At 46.8% G+C, this 16852-nt stretch overlaps 2 long non-coding RNA genes across 3 annotated transcripts; both read left to right on the top strand.

The window, feature by feature from the left end:
- Nucleotides 1-4459: 4459 nt before the first annotated feature.
- On the top strand, nt 4460-6686 carry LOC131095833 (uncharacterized). Of its 2 annotated transcripts, XR_009115918.1 has the most exons (4): nt 4460-4530; nt 5299-5363; nt 5982-6045; nt 6338-6686. It is a non-coding gene; the product is annotated as an uncharacterized LOC131095833 (long non-coding RNA). The 2 variants fall into 2 exon arrangements; XR_009115917.1 differs by lacking the exon at nt 4460-4530 and having other exon boundaries at nt 5188-5363.
- A 47-nt stretch (nt 6687-6733) lies between these two features.
- On the top strand, nt 6734-8739 carry LOC131095831 (uncharacterized). Its single transcript, XR_009115916.1, has 3 exons — nt 6734-6811; nt 6931-7240; nt 7576-8739. It is a non-coding gene; the product is annotated as an uncharacterized LOC131095831 (long non-coding RNA).
- The last annotated feature ends 8113 nt before the right edge of the window (nt 8740-16852 follow it).

The following is a 16852-nucleotide window of genomic DNA, read 5'->3' as shown; positions in this document are numbered from 1 at the left end:
TTTGTATATTGTTCCTGTACCAATTCATGGGCATGCATAAGACTCTCCCCTTTTAGTGGCCATTGCTTAACCATCACCGGTGTATCCGTTTTCCAGGTGAGTGGAATGGGGAAAGTCCAAGCAATGGCAATTACCCCAAAGGGTGCTGATTAGTTAACACCACTCCCAATTGTGTTAAAATGTCCCTTCCAATTAAGCAGGAAACTGTAGGAGGCAGTTGAACAATTGAAAACACAGCAGATATTTGTTGATTCTCAATGCACACAGACAAAGACGGCGACCTGCTTGCCAATGTAAATCCTCCCACTCCTGTGAGCATGTTTGATGAGGGAAATAGAGGCCAATGTTGTGGCCATGCTTCTGGAGAAATGATGCTAGTATCTGCTCCTGTATCCAATAATCCATAAAGGGTTATGCTTTGATGCCCATAGGTAATTTCAACCTTTTGTTTTGGTCTATTTTGTAAATCCACAGTTAAAAGTGTAACACCAGTAGAGCCAAAACCTTTTTCATCCCGTGCTTGCCCAGGAAATGATTGTATTCCCGATGTCATTTGTGACAGTGGTACCAATTGTGCAATGTGTTGTCCTTTTGTAATTTTAATCGGAGGATGAAGGGTGTAAGCCATAATTTGTATTTCCCCTGTAAAGTCCGCATCGATAACACCAGGCAAAACAAATAATCCCAACATAGTTATAGAGGAACGTCCCAGCAATAATGCTCCACATGTTTGTCCATTTAGTATAAGAGGACCCTTTATTCCAGTGGGTATCCTCTCAGGCCGGTTCATCATTAGTGTGACGTCTACTGCTGCTGATAAGTCCAAGCCGAGGCTCCCTGCTGTTGCGGGTTGCAGACAGGAGGTAGCAGCGATGTTACGGCAGCAGCTGGTGTCTCCGATGTCACGGCAGTAACTTGTGTCTGTCCCTCATTGCCACATCGGTAACACTTGATGAATGGTCTCGAGCCTCTTTACGTGACTGCCAGTGAGCCACTTTGGAGAGGAGCAAGAGCAGCTAACACCTGATTTTGAGTAGACTATGCTTTTGCAACCCTAATCCTAATTCCTTTAAGGCTTCTGCTATAAATGCCTGTGAAGCTGTTGGCATTAATGCCATTCGCTCTAATGCTTCCTCAATAGTCCAATTTGCCCCTAAAGTAGCTAACACTCTTTGGGTTGCTGGATTGCTATTTTGCAAGGCACACCTGCTTCAATAGCGCCCTGCATCACCAGCCCGATCTATAGCAGTAGCTGTTCTATCGATAAAATTTCCAAATGATTCTTCCCTACCTTGTTTAATACCCATATAAGCCGGTAACCCTCCTGGCTCTTTAACCATGTCTATTGCAGCACGCACTAACCACATAGACTCTGTAAGTTTATCAGCTCCCAATATCATCTGTGCCTCTGTACGTAAAAATGCCCCTAAGCCCATCAGCTCCTCTACTGTCACCCCATGTAATGGGTCTCCCTGGGCTCGTTGTACAGCAACCGATTCATTTACCAACGCGTGCCAATGGGCGTTAAATAATAACTGCTGATGCTGAGTGAATATCAACCAAACTATTCCTCTTAAATCATTAGGACATAAAACCTGAGTATTAAAAAGATAATCTAACATTTGCTTAACAGGTTCACTTTTTACTCCAAACTGACTAACCGTAGAACGTAGCTGAGTTAACAGCTTCCAATCTAAGGGAGTATATTCTGCTATATTATGTGTAAGGTTCCCCTGTGCATCATACTGTGGTGTGTATGTAACTGGACATGCAAGACTAGAAGCTATTTCCACCGCTTCACCGTCCCCCATTTGCATTACTTCTTTCGCCAAAGCAGCCCAAGCTTCCCTCCTCTGTTTAGCCATCTCCCCCCATGGATCACGGTGTGCCCCTGGGATGGGATCTGGCTCTTTAAGGGTGCTATGCTGCTGGCGCTTCGGTGCAGACACCGAGTTTTCGCGCGGGGAAGGCAGTGAAGCAGAGGCTGGCTCGTGCGGGGGAAGCGGGGGCCCCCCCTCCCCCGCTGGAGCTGACAGTGAAACCGGAGCCGACTCAAGCGGAGCCAGCCTGCGGGGGGCAATCCGCCCCCCCGCTGGAGCCGGCTTTGGCAGAGAAATGGGCCCTTCCCCCACCGAAGCTGTAACCGGAGCCGGCTCACTGAGGGGAAGCGGCGGAGGCAAGGCTGGCGGCGGAGGCGAAGCTGGCTTGCTCCCACCCCCACCATCCGACCCGCCTGAAGCTGGTGGCGGAGGCAAAGCTGGTTTGCTCTTACCCCCACCATCCGACTCGCCCTCCCCCTCTGACAGGAAAGGTGCAGACGGTTCCACTGCGCCTATAGAGAAATCCTCCACACCACTTTGCTGGGGACTCTTAGGCATAAGTACCTTAGTTACAGAAGGTGCCAGGGGATCATCTTCACGACCATACCCTATATTCCTCTTATGAGCTTCTGTTGCCCCTTCTGCTGCCTTTCTCTCAGAGACCTGCTGAAGTAACGTGTTATACACCACCCGCCATAACTTCCCGAATTTCTTTGCTGACTTATCATCGTCTAGTACTGGATCCCACAATATTTCCCCAAACTTTCTCCACTCTGATAACTCATGAACTGTATGAGGATTAGAAAAGATACCCTTAGCATGGCCATAAGCTAATAACCCTGGTAACTCCTTTTTTAAATCTATCCCTTTTATCCCACGCCGCTCTAAATAGGCGGTAAATAAATCATATGCCGCTTGCCTATCCATACCTATTATTCAGCGCGCCTGTTGCAGCTCTCCAGGCTCCGGCAGACACGTATTGGCTTAAGTCACAGTTGTGAACCTTAAGGGTGCTTCAAATTCGGCACCATCCCAGCTGCAAGGACCCAAACCCAACTTCCTCGACCATGGCGTAATCCCTTTTTCTTTTAATCCGAGAAAAAGGGCAGAGATTCGGTTATGCCCGCATTCTCCACCATTTGTCGGCGGAAGGGAACCAAGACATCAATTTGATCATCACAGGCTCGATTTTATTGATCAGTACGGCGGGTTAAATACAGTTAATAATGAGCTTCATACATATTGCAAAAGTTGAGCTCAGGATTGGTCAGCTTACATATCAGCACCTACGCCTACTTCTACATTCCTATGGTTCTACTTTTGATACTTTCTACATATTCTTAGGATATATTCAGGACTAATCTCAACTCCCTATCCTCATGTTGCAGCAAGGTCACTGCTGACTTTTCCTTTCAGCTTGCTGACTGCTGACTTTTCTCCTTCAGCTTAACCAGTGGCATTATGTCAGTGTGGCCTTTCTCAGCTAACCAATTATTAATAATACTCTCCACAAAATGTATTCATAAAAACAAATGTATAAATGGACAGTGTACATCAATATACATTATTAAATAGAAATGTGAATATTAATATAAAAAAACATTTTTTAAAATATTTAATTTTTTTTTTAAAGAAATTGTTGGGATTTTGTTTTGTTTTATCCTATTAGATTAGAGGCAGAAGTTTATTTTTCCTCTTCCTGGTTGTTTTGAGGCATTTATTTCAGAGCAGTTTTCGGCGGGGATCTCCCCTGTTCTTTTTGGCCGCCTTCCCTGCCCACAGCCCCGAGGTGCGCTGCGCCCCCGGCTGGGGCGGGCGGCAGTGCTGCCGCCTTGTGGGCAGAGCGCGGTACTGCAGCCCTACACCGAGAGGCCGCCGCCTTGGGAGTGGCATTCGCAGATGTCGCGGACTTTTAATTGACCTTCTCAACAGGGCGGCGAAAAGGGCGGGGAAGTGGAGGACCGGGGTGGGTGTAACTGGACTGCCTGCATGGAAATACCGACCCCGGCGCAGCCCCGATGGTATTTTCTGCGGCGTTTCAAGTGTACCTGATACGGGCCGCGGGCTCAGCGGCGCCGCGGGCGGGCGTATTTCAGCGGGTTTGTGACAGGCATCTGGGTAAACGCCTTGCTGTGCCAGGGTCCTCTCACGGCCGCTTTCCCGCCCTGAGGGAGCCAAGCCAGGCCGAATTGTTCCGAAGAGCCGAAGAGCCGAGGGTGGCCGACAACAGCTGACTTGATACGAAGAGGTGAGTGTGGCTGAAAACAGCCAAGTTTAGCCGAAGAGCCCAGTGCAGCCGAAAATAGCCGAGTTGAGCCGAAGAGACGAGTTTAGCCGACAACAGCCGAGTTTCACCGAAGATCCTTGTGTAGCCGAACACAGCCGACTTGAAACAAAGAGCCGAGTGTAGCCAAACACAGCCGACTTGAGACGAAGAGCCGATGATAGCCAAGTGTAACCAATAGCCGAGTGTAGCCGACATTGGCCGCATTTAGACAAAGAGCCAAATATGACCGACTTTAGCCCAACCGGGCCGAGTTCAGCCGAAGAGCCGGAGAAGCCGAATTTAGACGAAAAGCCGAACCGAAACGATTTTAGACCTAAGCCGAACCAAGCCTAATTTAGCCGAGTTTATTTAAACAGAACCGAACGATGTCGCAGCGCTCTGCCTGCAGAGCGCCGGTGCAGACGGCAGGGGGCGGTGTATAAAGTGAGTATAAAATATCAACTATATATAAGAAGGAATAAAAAGCTCTGTGTCATGTGCAGCAGTAGAAAATTTCAGGCTCCCAGGGAATAAATACTTTTCTTTCAATCATTATAGTTTTGGGGTTTTTTTTACTCCCAGGTAGCCTGAAAGTTACTACTGCTGCTTTTTTATTCTAAAGCTAGAAAGGAAAACCAAGATTAGAAATACAAGAAAAAGAAAGGGAAAGGGAAGGGAAAAAAAGGAGAAAAAAAAGGAAAGGAAAGAAAGCAGGAGAGCAGAAGGGAAGAAAGGGGTGAAAAACAGAGTTAAAAAAAGAAAAAGAGTTGGAGGGAAAAAGAGAGGGCATTCGGGAGGAGCAGTGCTGCCTCAGGTCCTTCCCCGCCCTGGGGCGAAGGACCCGTTTGATGCCCGGGAGGGACTGCAGCTCCCGGTGGCAGGGGACGGAGCCGTGGCTGTCAGCCCGAGACTACAACTCCCCACAGGCCCTGCTGCCGGCGCGGCGTGTGATGCAACGGCTATCACGGCACATGAGTGGCTGCCAGCCCGAGACTCCAACTCCCGGCAGGCCCTGCTGCCGGCGCGGCGTGTGACACAACGGCCGACGTGGCCCGGCATTTTTCTCTAAATCGGCAGTAAATACAGCTGAGTAAAATTAGCTTGGTTTTCTTCCTTCTTTTTTAACTGAATTGTTTTTATTAAAAATCTTATTTGAATATGTAGAAAAAGTGGGGATGTCCTGTAATATATCGTAGCTTTTCTTGTTTACAGGGTGCTCAGAAAACATGCGTCCCTTAGAGTCCCACAGAAACGTTCTCAGTGCGATCTCTATCAAGGTATGTATTTACAAATAAGTTATCCCTTTAGATATTTGCCTGTGTACCTTTTCCTGTAATTCAGAGCTTGTGTTCTGTGGGTTTTATGATAAACCTGTAAAACATGTGAAAATGGTTTTGCAAGTCTGAATCGTTCAAGGCAGCAATAAGTGGATTTAGAGCCTGTTCTTGAGCAGACCAAGGGAAAAAGTGTGACTTGGATGCTGAACTTGTCATTTTTCATTTGACTTGTCTTGAATTATTTAGGAATAGAGAGAACTAGAAAAAGAGAGAAATAGAATTGGTTATTGAGCACTCCTCAAATGCTCACCATGGTTCAGTGTAGAGCCAAAGGGAAGGGTGATGGAACAGAGCTCTGTGCTTTAGAAGGAAATAAATTTAAACCTGATCTCCGCACAGAGTCTCACTATCTTCTTTTGTTTTAAAATACAAAATACGATTAGGAAGTGTTGGAAGTTAGTATTTTGGGAAAGAAATGGCAGTTCCACAGAACATTCCATTTCACAGAGGCTCTAGGAAGGATTCATGTTGTAAGTGCTGTCACTACAATCAGTTGGTGGTTCAGCCTTGAAACGTGCACTTGCCCTTCTATAAAGCACTGTTTTGTTTGCCTTTCAGTGCTATGAGTCTTGATAAAATGGAGAAGAGCCCAAGAGAAATTTTTCATCCCTTGATATAAAAGGTAGGAAGTGACTTTTTTTGGTTTGGTTCTTTTTCTTTATTATTTCCTGGCAATAAAAGTAATTAAGTATAGGAACTACTGGTTTGTTTCTTCCAGTAGCAGGTGATAAAAATAGCAGTAGTAATAGTAAAAATAATAATAGAAATAATAATAATAGTAATGTAATACTACTTAAACTGTCTTTATCCATTGGACTGGCCATTTCAAATCAAAACTTCTAAACACAAATCAAACCATCATCCTTGTAGAATTTTTCACAGCAGCGGGCTAAAGATCCTGGTTTTGTTGACAGGATTTATTGGTTCTGGAAGAACAAGAGGGAAGTACAAGCCTAACTACTTCTAGCTCACAGACCCGTCCAGTGAACCCAGCTTTGTGTTTTGGTGGGCTTGTGATGACTTTGAAATCAATTTCTCATTCCAGTAAAAAAAATTCATGTTTTTTTGAACGTGACAGCAGAAATAACTTTAGGCACCAACTTAATAATAATAGATCACCAGTTTAAGTTAAAAATTCATGCTATACTATCAAAATTTAAAGGTAAATTATTATGTATTAGGTGATGGCATAAAGTGTATGTTCTAATGTGTAATGCAAAGATACATACATACCTGAAAGTCCTTAGAGGAAACAAATTTTTATGTCTGCTGTTTGATTGTTTACCATACAATATTTGGCTTTATTTCCCAGGGATCAGTGAATTTTAACTTTGGAGTCCTCTTTGCTAAGGATGCTCAGCTTACAGATGATGAAATGTTCAGTAATGGTGAGTTTTCCATCTTCTCTTTAATTGCTATGCTGATCTGAATAAGAAAAAAAAAACAAAAGCAAGAGAAAAAAAAGGATGGTTTATTATTTTTTACGCTGTTATGTTTGTTTCCTCAGTATTTGCTGCAGCTCTGCTTACCCAAGCTTTGGGTTCCTTCTGTCCCACTGGGAGTTGCCCAATTTGGTTGCATCTGGTGAAATTCACCCTGAGACCTTACAGAACTAGCTCCAACTACGTGAGAGCCATTTGCAGTTCTCTCCAGACACCTGGAGAATGGGCGACGTTTCTGAGGATCCGGCGAGCGTGCTTCTATCAAAACTCAGTCTGTGAAATTTCTGGGGAAAACCCTTCTGTGTCCTGAAGGGTTCAAACTCTGGCGAGGATCCAGTTATGAGGTGCTCACCTGGATGGTTCCAGCTGCCAAAGGTAACACTTGTACTCTTGCCCTGTAGTTTACATCTATTGTATTTTTGTTATTTTGCAGGATTTTTTGTCTTTGCAAAATATTGTGCATTTCACTCTTTGGAACCTCTCAGATGGTTCTTTGGTGCAGCACCACCCCATGGGACACTTGGCTGCTGTCCTGAAGGGTTTGGTCGCTAGAATTGTGAATCCTGGAGAGTTTATAAGTCTTCTGTCCCCAGGGAGGTATCATGCTTGGTTTACTTTTGTTCTGTTGGTTAGGCGCTGCTTCTCGTTGCAAGTATGAATTTCAAACTGCCCTTTTTTTAACTGTTTTCCTGGTTCTCTCCGTCCGGCAGGGAAAGACTCTCGTATCCTTGTCGTCGGGCTCAGTGCTGTCCAAGAAGATACAGAGACTAAAAAAATCATAAGAAGCAAAATATGACTGCAGGGAAAAGAAGCTGGAGAGAACAGAAGGTGATATTGTTATCCTTACCCTGTATTAGAGACATCCGCTGTGCTTTGATGCTGGCAGCTGCCAGGGGCTTGTTAGCTCTTTGTAGGCAGGTGTAGGTGTTCACTTGTAGTTTTTTTCTCTGGACAAGTCAATTCAAACTTTGCTCAGCTTATATTTGCAGATTACTCTCTAGCACAGTCCAGCATGACATTTTTGAATGTTGTAAAAATACCATGTTACTTGGAAATTGCTAATGAAGAGAAGCTTTAGGGGAAAATAAGATGTCAGGGTTGGGAGATGTGAGAAGAATTGTGTGGGGATGTTAGACTGAAGTAAAGCACACTTGAAGCTGGACTGGCACGCTGGCAGGTCCCCTATTAAACAGTAGTGCTGAGATTAGCCTGGGGGTTGCCCATTGTTTCTGTAGAAATCAATGTTTCCTGGTCTTCAGAGGTAAGCTGCTTTGAAAAGCTGGAAGGTGCAGCATGCTGACAATCCCCGTGCTTTGGATTAAAAGTAGATTTCAGAAGGGTCCTAAGCTTTTGTCTTTTCCTAGAAGTTGATGTAATCCTGTCGAGGAGTTTTTAGTTCTGTGTTGCCATGTCATCCATCAGAGCCCTGTTGTACTAATCATCATACAAGTACAAAACAAAAAATCAGACCCTGTCCCAAGCACTTAGAGCCCAGAACACGATTTCCTCAGGCTGCCATTTGTGTGCCATCGGTACTCACCACGGAAGGGAGCTGGGGATTGTTGCAGCTGTTGGGAACAAACTGCTTCTCGTCACACAGCAATGGAATTGGGACGACGCCTTGGCCAGCCCCTCTCTGCCATCGTCTCCTGAATCTGCAGCAGAGCAGTTCCAGTCCATCCGGGCACGTGTAATGCAGTTCCTGATGATCTGAGCACACAGAGCAGCGCTCAGCTGCTGTGGGGGCTCAGGGAAGGCAGAGTGTGCATTGTCATCTTCCTGAACCTAAAGACAAATCAAAGTGAGAAGCCACAGCGTGGAAATCAGTTGCATATACGCTAAATAAAACTTGCAGATTTTTTTAAGAATTGTTGTTGCTTGTTCTTTGTTGTGCTTCAGTGCTTAGAAAACCTCCCTTTAAAATCAGTTCAGTTCATCAGTTGAACCTTTGTTTGCAGACCCTCACTGAGCAGAATTCATTGCAGACTCAGTGCATGCTGTGCTGGCCTCCCGGGAGTGTGAGGAGCTCATGTGTGCTACTTTTTGCTTTAGGACGCTCTGAGGTATTTATTCCTTTTGGGATACATGATGAGAATTCCCAAGAGAGGTAGTTATAAGGTATGACATCGGGAAAAAGCCTGTGTGGTTGGAATGTTGTTGCTGTCAAAAGTTAATTTTTTCTTAGCCAGTAGTTAGCTTTTTGCTTTATTTTTGTGGTATCAGTATTTTATTGTTTAAAAAATTGCTTCAAAATAACTTCAGTGGCTGGCCATCAGTACCTTGTTCAGATTTGCCTATTTCCTTGTAGCTAAAATGTTCACATCTTGTTTATCATTCTATTTAAGAAACTGCTGCCCAGCCAACTAATAACTGAATATCTATCTGTCTGGGACACGGGGAGAGGATTTAGGTAATGTCTTTGTTTCCAGAAAGAAGTTCCAGTGTAGTTTCTAAATAGAGGAGAAGGGGGTGAAGACTCGGGGCTCTGATGCCGTTGGGGCGCCCCAATGTCCCCAGGAGAAGGAGCCCCGCTGGGGTGCAGGAGCAGGTGTGTTCTCATGTAATATAGAATAAATTATAAATATAAATATGAAAATTATAAACATGAAAATATTTTCTAAAATCATTACATAAAACAGGCTTTTTTATTTGTCAATAGGCAGGGTTTTGATTATAAAAATTATAAATACAAATAATATGAAGGTAGAAATGTAAGCATAGGAATATATCATAAATAAATACAGATATATATATATATATAAAAAGTTTAAAAACAAGAAAAAATTAGTTGTAGCAGTAGATATGATACATAAATAATAATTTAAATCCACTTCTAGAATTTGATGTCTATTATATGCAATTAATAATACACTGCATCAAAAGAAACTATAAATATAAATGTGCATATAATTATACTAAGTATAGAAATGTTTCAATATCGTTTGAAAAAAGGTGGTTTTTTGTATTTATTTGGCTAGAGATGGGGGTTTTATTTTGAATAAAAGAAGTATTATAGAAATATAAATCTAAATATAGAAATATACAGTCAATATAGAAAGATATTTATAAAAACACGAGCGAATGACGCCGCCTTCGGCCGAATGGAACGAGCTCAGCCGAACCAAGGCGAGACCGGCCGAACCTGACGGCCTCGAGCGAACCGAGGCCAGGCTTGCAAGGCTGCCTGAACCGAGCCAAGCTCAGCCGAACTGAGCCCGCTGCTCTCGTGCGCTCTAATTAGCACGAGTGCGGTCACAGCCCAATGAGCTCCTGTGCCACCCCGCGCTCCCGATCGTGTCCGTGCGATGGCCGGGCCGCCCGCGGGACGCGGCAGCAGGAGACCCCCGAGCCGGGCGAGTTTAACGTGAGGCGGCGCCGCTTGCCCGCCGTCAGGGAGCCGAGCGGAGTCGCGTCGAGCGCACTGAGCGGCTCCGAGTTCGGCCAAAGCGAGGTGAGCCGAGCCGCGCCGAACGTACAGAGCGGCTCCAAGTTCGGCCGAAGTGAGGTGAGCCGCGCCGAGTGCACTGAGCGGCTCCGAGTTCGGCCGAAGCGAGCCGAGCCACGCTGCGCCGAGCGCACTGAGCGGCTCCGAGTTGGGCCGAAGCGAGCCAAGCCGAGCCGAGTGCACTGAGCGGCTCCGAGTTCGGCTGAAGCGAGGCGAGCCGCGCCGAGCGCAGAGAGCAGCTCCGAGTTCGGCCGAAGCGAGCCGAGCCGCGCCGAAGAGGCGAGTCCAGCCGAATGCAGCCGACAATAGCCGAGTTTAGCCGATTGCAGCCGAGTTTAGCCGAGCAGCTGTGAGCCTTGAGGTGAGCGTGCATCACTGCCGGCTTGGGATTGAGTGAAATGCACTAAGGAAACCAGCTTTGGGGAGGGAGGCAGGGAAATCCTCTCCTAACGTTTACCAATTCTTCCGTCAAACTCATCACGGCAGGACAGTGTGAAGACTGAAAGTGTAAGAAGATGGGGAGGGAAACAGAGAATCTGACAGGAGCATCGAATGCACAAGTGCACGAATTTTGCTTTTTGCTTGGATGTAAATTCAGAAGTTTTAAGGAATTTGGGAAGAAGAAGGGACATTTCAGAAGGAGAAGAAGTTGTTGTTACAGTCCTGGCAAAATCTTTTGTTCTAGCTAATAAAAGAAGTTAGTTTAAAAAACAAAAAAAAGTGGGTTTTTTTTCTTCACTGTTATATTCATTGGTGGTATATGGTGTGTTGTTTTATTTCTTGGTGTTATTAACTCTGTGCAAATTGTTTTTTGAGTGAAGCTAACTTTGGATGGGTTGTTTTGTATTTGAGGTAGGATCAATTTCAATAGGTTTCTTTCACAGACTTCTGATTGGTATTACTGGGATTTTGGTTTTGTTTACTGTATGCATAAACATAGAGATTTGGTAGGGCCAGTTGGGCTGCTGGAGTTTTGGGTGTGAATTTATTAGATGGCTTTTGTTAAACACAGAATAATTATATAAGGTAACAGCAAATTACTCAATTACCCAATTTATCCAGCTATGTAACCTTACCACAAAGTTTTATATCTTGCCAGTTTTCTGTTCTTCTGCTCCAAGTAGTTGTTGCAAAAAAGAAAGTACTGCTATTCTTCTGAAGAACTTTCTTCTATGACAAGCCCTTTACTGCCCTTGAATGTGAGTCAGAGCCAAACAGCTGCAGCTGCTCTGAGGGCTTGGTGGGATTCGCCCCCTCCCTTTTCCCGGGTGCCATGGGAACGAGAGGCGGGCACAATCAGGGGTATATTAACCCCAGCCGTGGCTGAGGGGCTTCATTCCCTCTCTGGGATGTGCTGGGGTAAGAGCTCTCCTCTCATTTCAGTGAAGAGGCTCTTTCAGCTCGTCTCAGCTTGTTTTCACCAGGTGTTTCTGGGCATCTAAAGCGCAGAGGCTTGGAAGATTCTGTGAAGAAAACAGCATAGAACACAGGGAATATTTAAGTTTGTGATTTTGGGTTTTGTGTTTAGGGGTGGTAAAGTGCCTTTCTACTTTTTGGTTTTGCTCTGTCTTTTTTTTTTTTTTTTTGGATGGGATTTTTTTTTTTGTGGAATTTTTGGTTTCTTATGTTTTCTTTTTGGGATTTTTGGTTGGTTTTCATTGCTTTCTTTGATTTTTTGGTGGTTTCTGTATTTTTTTTGGGGGGGGGGATTTAGGTGTTTTGGGTTTTTTTATTTTTGTTTTCTGGTTTAGTTTTTTTTTGTTTGTTTTTTGTTTTTTTTTTTTTTTTTTGGTTTTTTTTGTTTAATTGAGGAGTGAGACGCTGTGAAATTCCAAGCTGTGTCAAGCACAACAAATTCTCTGTAGATTCATCATGACTTCAGAGGGATCTGCCCAGGGTCCAAGATGATGTTTCAGATTCAGGCTTCTGATGAGTTGAGGATTGTGACTGGGAGAGGGAGGGTGATCAGGTATCCAGTTAGGAGTTCTTGGGAGGGGGTTTGCAGGCAGCAGGGTGAGAAAGGGTGTTTATTTGAGGGCCCCCCCCACAAGGCTGTTCAGAAGCCTAGCAGAGGCATTGCCGTGTCTTAGAGCACACAAGGTCCTCCACTGCAGTCACAGGAATGCCATTTAACTTTGCCTTTCTCTAACCCAGGTGCCACTCATAAGGAAGGCCACAGCCTAGGAATCAGGATGAAGCTGGAGCCTGAAGGAGCCAGGCACGCTCAGGAAAGGGCAAGTAGCTGCCTTGCTGGTATTTGGCCCACATAACTCTGGACTCACACTTTGGTTTTGGTTTTCTTTATTGCAGCTGACCGAGAGGCTCACAGGCCATCACAGAGCCCTCCGAGGCAGACTCATTTCAGGTGCAGCGTGGATTCCCATCACTGATCATCCAAAAGATAAGTCGGGGGCCATGGCCTGGAGATGGGAGAGTATCAGGTTGGGAGTTCTTGCGCCAGATTTAAAAATTGGCAGTGGGAAAAGCAATCTTCTCCAAGGGCCTCTTAGGACGGCTAAAGGGAGAGGCTCTACTTTTGATGGCAGATGTCAGGCGGGCAGTGCAGAACAGCTCCGGTGTGTGCCGTGTTCCCTGGTGTGTCTTTGGGGTCCCTTTTCCCTACTCCCCTCGAGGCCCTCACCACAAGCATGATGTGTCGTGTTTCTTGTCCCCCCTGTTTGTCACGTTCTGTTTCACGGGTGTGTGCACACGTTTATGCCGGAGCTGTTCTGCCCTGCCCATGGCCTGCTGCTGTAGGACAAGCCTTGGGGAGTTGAAATTTGTCATGTGGGCTGTACTTGGGCTCTAGATGCTATTCCTAGGTTGGCAAAAGGTGTTTGCAGCTTGTGAGTTACCCTGGTGGTGTTTGACATATGTTCTAACTTTCTTTCAGGTGCAGATGCATTCCACGTGTGGCAGAGGGTCAGGGATAGGAGGTGCCGGGCCTTCTTAGGAGCGCGGTGAGTAGCAGAGTAGTGGGGTTGTGGCCGATGCGGTGCCAAGATCAGGCCCTGATGTTTGGTTCTCTTTAATCTAGCTGTCTGAGTGACACCAGCCCGGTGCCAGCAGGACCTTCCCAGGTGACGAGGTGGCCTTTCTTTGCACCTGACAGGGACGAGCATCCCCAGATATCTGAGAGATAAATAGAGGGCTGTGGCCCAGAGTGGGGGTGAAGGCATGGTGCTGGTTTGGGAATAACTGGGAGGGGTTTTTGAGTCCAATTTTGGGGGGGGGGGGGGTAGTGTGTTCATGAAGTGGCCCCTTAGGCCCCATAAAAGCCAAGTCTCACTTTTGATCCCAGTGCTGAGGTGTGCAGGGCAGAGCAGTCCCAGTGTGTCTCGTGTCCTTTGTCTGTTGTGCATTATGTGTCATTTGTGTATTCCATGTCTTTTACCTCAGGGGGGCCTGTCAGAAACCTTGGCATCCTTGTTAGCCTCTGTGATCTCTGCATTCCTTGGCCTGGCACCCGGGCCACAGAACTTTTGACTCAGGAGCTCAGACAGGCATCCGACTCTCTTCTGTCTTTGGAAGCATCCAGTCAGGTTTCTTGTCAGGTCTTCTTCTGAGCTGTACGGACAGCTATGCCCCACCTGGATCCATTATGGTGGATTAGGACTTGTAATATTACGAGGTTAGGTAGAGGGTTTTGACTGTAGGATTCCTAGGCATCCATCTTTGCAGTTATTGGAATAAATCATTCAGTTAGCATCTTCTTCCTCCAGGGTTTTCTGAGCCTCATCAGCTCACCATCGGTCTCAGCTCGGTCATCTCCCTTTGCGTTCTCTCAGTCCTTGCAGCCATTTTCCTTGCCAAGAGATTTCTGTTCCTGTTGTGTCCCCGTTGTCTGTCCTGTCCTGTCCTGCCTGTCCTGTGTCACGGGTGTCTGCACACATTTGTGCCGGGGCTGCTCTGCCCTGCCGCACAGCCTGGTGCAATAAGAGAAGGCCTGGGGACTTGGAATTTGTAATGTGGGGTGTAGTTGGACTCTAGGTGGGATTTGTAGATGGACACATCATATCTGGAGCTCTTCAGTTATTCTGCAACAGTTTGACTCTTGTCCTACCTTTTTTCTCAGATTGAGATGGAATAAATCTGTGCCAGAGGGCCCCGTCGTGGGTGAGGGGATTGCCCCGAGCAGGTGAGGCCCCATTTGTCTCTGCAGCAGAAGTATGTATGGTGACTGTGTTACAGCACTGTTCTTTGTCTTTCTTTTAGGAAGTCCATCTGGATGCCAGCAGTCAAGGTGGGCAGCGGAGAGAAGTGGTTGTTATTGCTCAGCTCTCAAGCACAACAATTTTTCAGCAGATTCATCATGTCACAAGAGGCATCTGCCCAGTGTCAAGGATGATGTTTGAGATTGAGGCTTCAGGTGAGTTGAGGATGGTGACTGGGAGAGGGAGGGTGTTCAGGTATCCAGTTAGGAGTTCTTGGGAGGGGGTTTGCAGGCAGCAGGGTGAGAAAGGGTGTTGATTTGAGGGCCCCCCCCCACACGGCTGTTCAGAAGCCTAGCAGAGGCATTCCCATGTCTTGCAGCACACAAGGTCCTCCACTGCACTCACAGGAATGCCATTTAACTTTGCCTTTCTCTAACCCAGGTGCCACTCCTAAGGAAGGCCACAGCCTTGGAATCAGGATGAAGCTGGAGCCTGAGGGAGCCAGGCACGCTCAGGAAAGGGCAAGTAGCTGACTTGCTGGTATTTGGCCCACATAACTCTGGACTCACACTTTGGTTTTGGTTTTCTTTATTGCAGCTGACCGAGAGGCTCACAGGCCATCACAGAGCCCTCCGAGGCAGACTCATTTCAGGTGCAGCATGGATTCCCATCACTGATCATCCAAAAGATAAGTCGGGGGCCATGGCCTGGAGATGGGAGTGTATCAGGTTGGGAGTTCTTGCGCCGGAATTAAAAATTGGCTGTGGGAAAAGCAATCTTCTCCAAGGGCCTCTTAGGACGGCTAAAGGGAGAGGCTCTACTTTTGATGGCAGATGTCAGGCGGGCAGTGCAGAACAGCTCCGGTGTGTGCCGTGTTCCCTGGTGTGTCTTTGGGGTCCCTTTTCCTTACTCATCTCGAGGCCCTCACCACAAGTATGATGTGTCCTGTTTCTTGTCCCCCCTGTTTGTCACGTTCTGTTTCACGGGTGTGTGCACACATTTGTGCCGGACCTGTTCTGCCCTGCCGCATGGGCTGCTGCAGTAGGACAAGCCTTGGGGAGTTGAAATTTGTCATGTGGGCTGTACTTGGGCTCTAGATGCTATTCCTAGGTTGGCAAAAGGTGTTTGCAGCTTGTGAGTTACCCTGGTGGTGTTTGACATATGTTCTAACTTTCTTTCAGGTGCAGATGCATTCCACGTGTGGCAGAGGGTCAGGGTTAGGAGGTGCCGGGCCTTCTTAGGAGCGCGGTGAGTAGCAGAGTAGTGGGGTTGTGGCCGATGCGGTGCCAAGATCAGGCCCTGATGTTTGGTTCTCTATAATCTAGCTGTCTGAGAGACCCCAGCCTGGTGCCAGCAGGACCTTCCCAGGTGACGAGGTGGCCTTTCTTTGCACCTGACAGGGACCAGCATCCCCAGTTGTCTGAGAGATAAGTAGAGGGCTGTGGCCCAGAGTGGGGGTGAAGGCATGGTGCTGGTTTGGGAATTACTGGGAGGGGTTTTTGAGTCCAATTTTGGGGGGGGTGGGTAGTGTGTTGATGAAGTGGCTCTTAGGCCCCATAAAAGCCAAGTCTCACTTTTGATCCCAGTGCTGAGGTGTGCAGGGCAGAGCAGTCCCAGTGTGTCTCGTGTCCTTTGTCTGTTGTGCATTATGTGTCATTTGTGTATTCCATGTCTTTTACCTTAGGGGGGCCTGTCAGAAACCTTGGCATCCTTGTTAGCCTCTGTGATCTCTGCATTCCTTGGCCTGGCACCCGGGCCACAGAACTTTTGACTCGGGAGCTCAGACAGGCATCCGACTCTCTTCTGTCTTTGGAAGCATCCAGTCAGGTGTCTTGTCAGGTCTTCTTCTGAGCTGTACGGACAGCTATGCCCCACCTGGATCCATTATGGTGGATTAGGACTTGTAATATTATGAGGTTAGGTAGAGGGTTATGACTGTAGGATTCCTAGGCATCCATCTTTGCAGTTATTGGAATAAATCATTCAGTTAGCATCTTCTTCCTCCAGGGTTTTCTGAGCCTCATCAGCTCACCATCGGTCTCAGCTCGGTCATCTCCCTTTGCGTTCTCTCAGTCCTTGCAGCCATTTTCCTTGCCAAGAGATTTCTGTTCCTGTTGTGTCCCCGTTGTCTGTCCTGTCCTGTGTCACGGGTGTCTGCACACATTTGTGCCGGGGCTGCTCTGCCCTGCTGCACAGCCTGGTGCAATAGGAGAAGTCCTGGGGACTTGGAATTTGTAATGTGGGGTGTAGTTGGACTCTAGGTGGGATTTGTAGATGGACACATCATATCTGGAGCTCTTCAGTTATCCTGCAACAGTTTGACTCTTGTCCTACCTTTTTTCTCAGATTGAGGTGGAGTAAATCTGTACCAGATGGCCCCGTCGTGGG

Source organism: Melospiza georgiana, chromosome Z, assembly GCF_028018845.1.
Source record: "Melospiza georgiana isolate bMelGeo1 chromosome Z, bMelGeo1.pri, whole genome shotgun sequence".
Taxonomy (NCBI): domain Eukaryota; kingdom Metazoa; phylum Chordata; class Aves; order Passeriformes; family Passerellidae; genus Melospiza; species Melospiza georgiana.
This window is presented reverse-complemented; position numbering and strand designations above follow the sequence as displayed.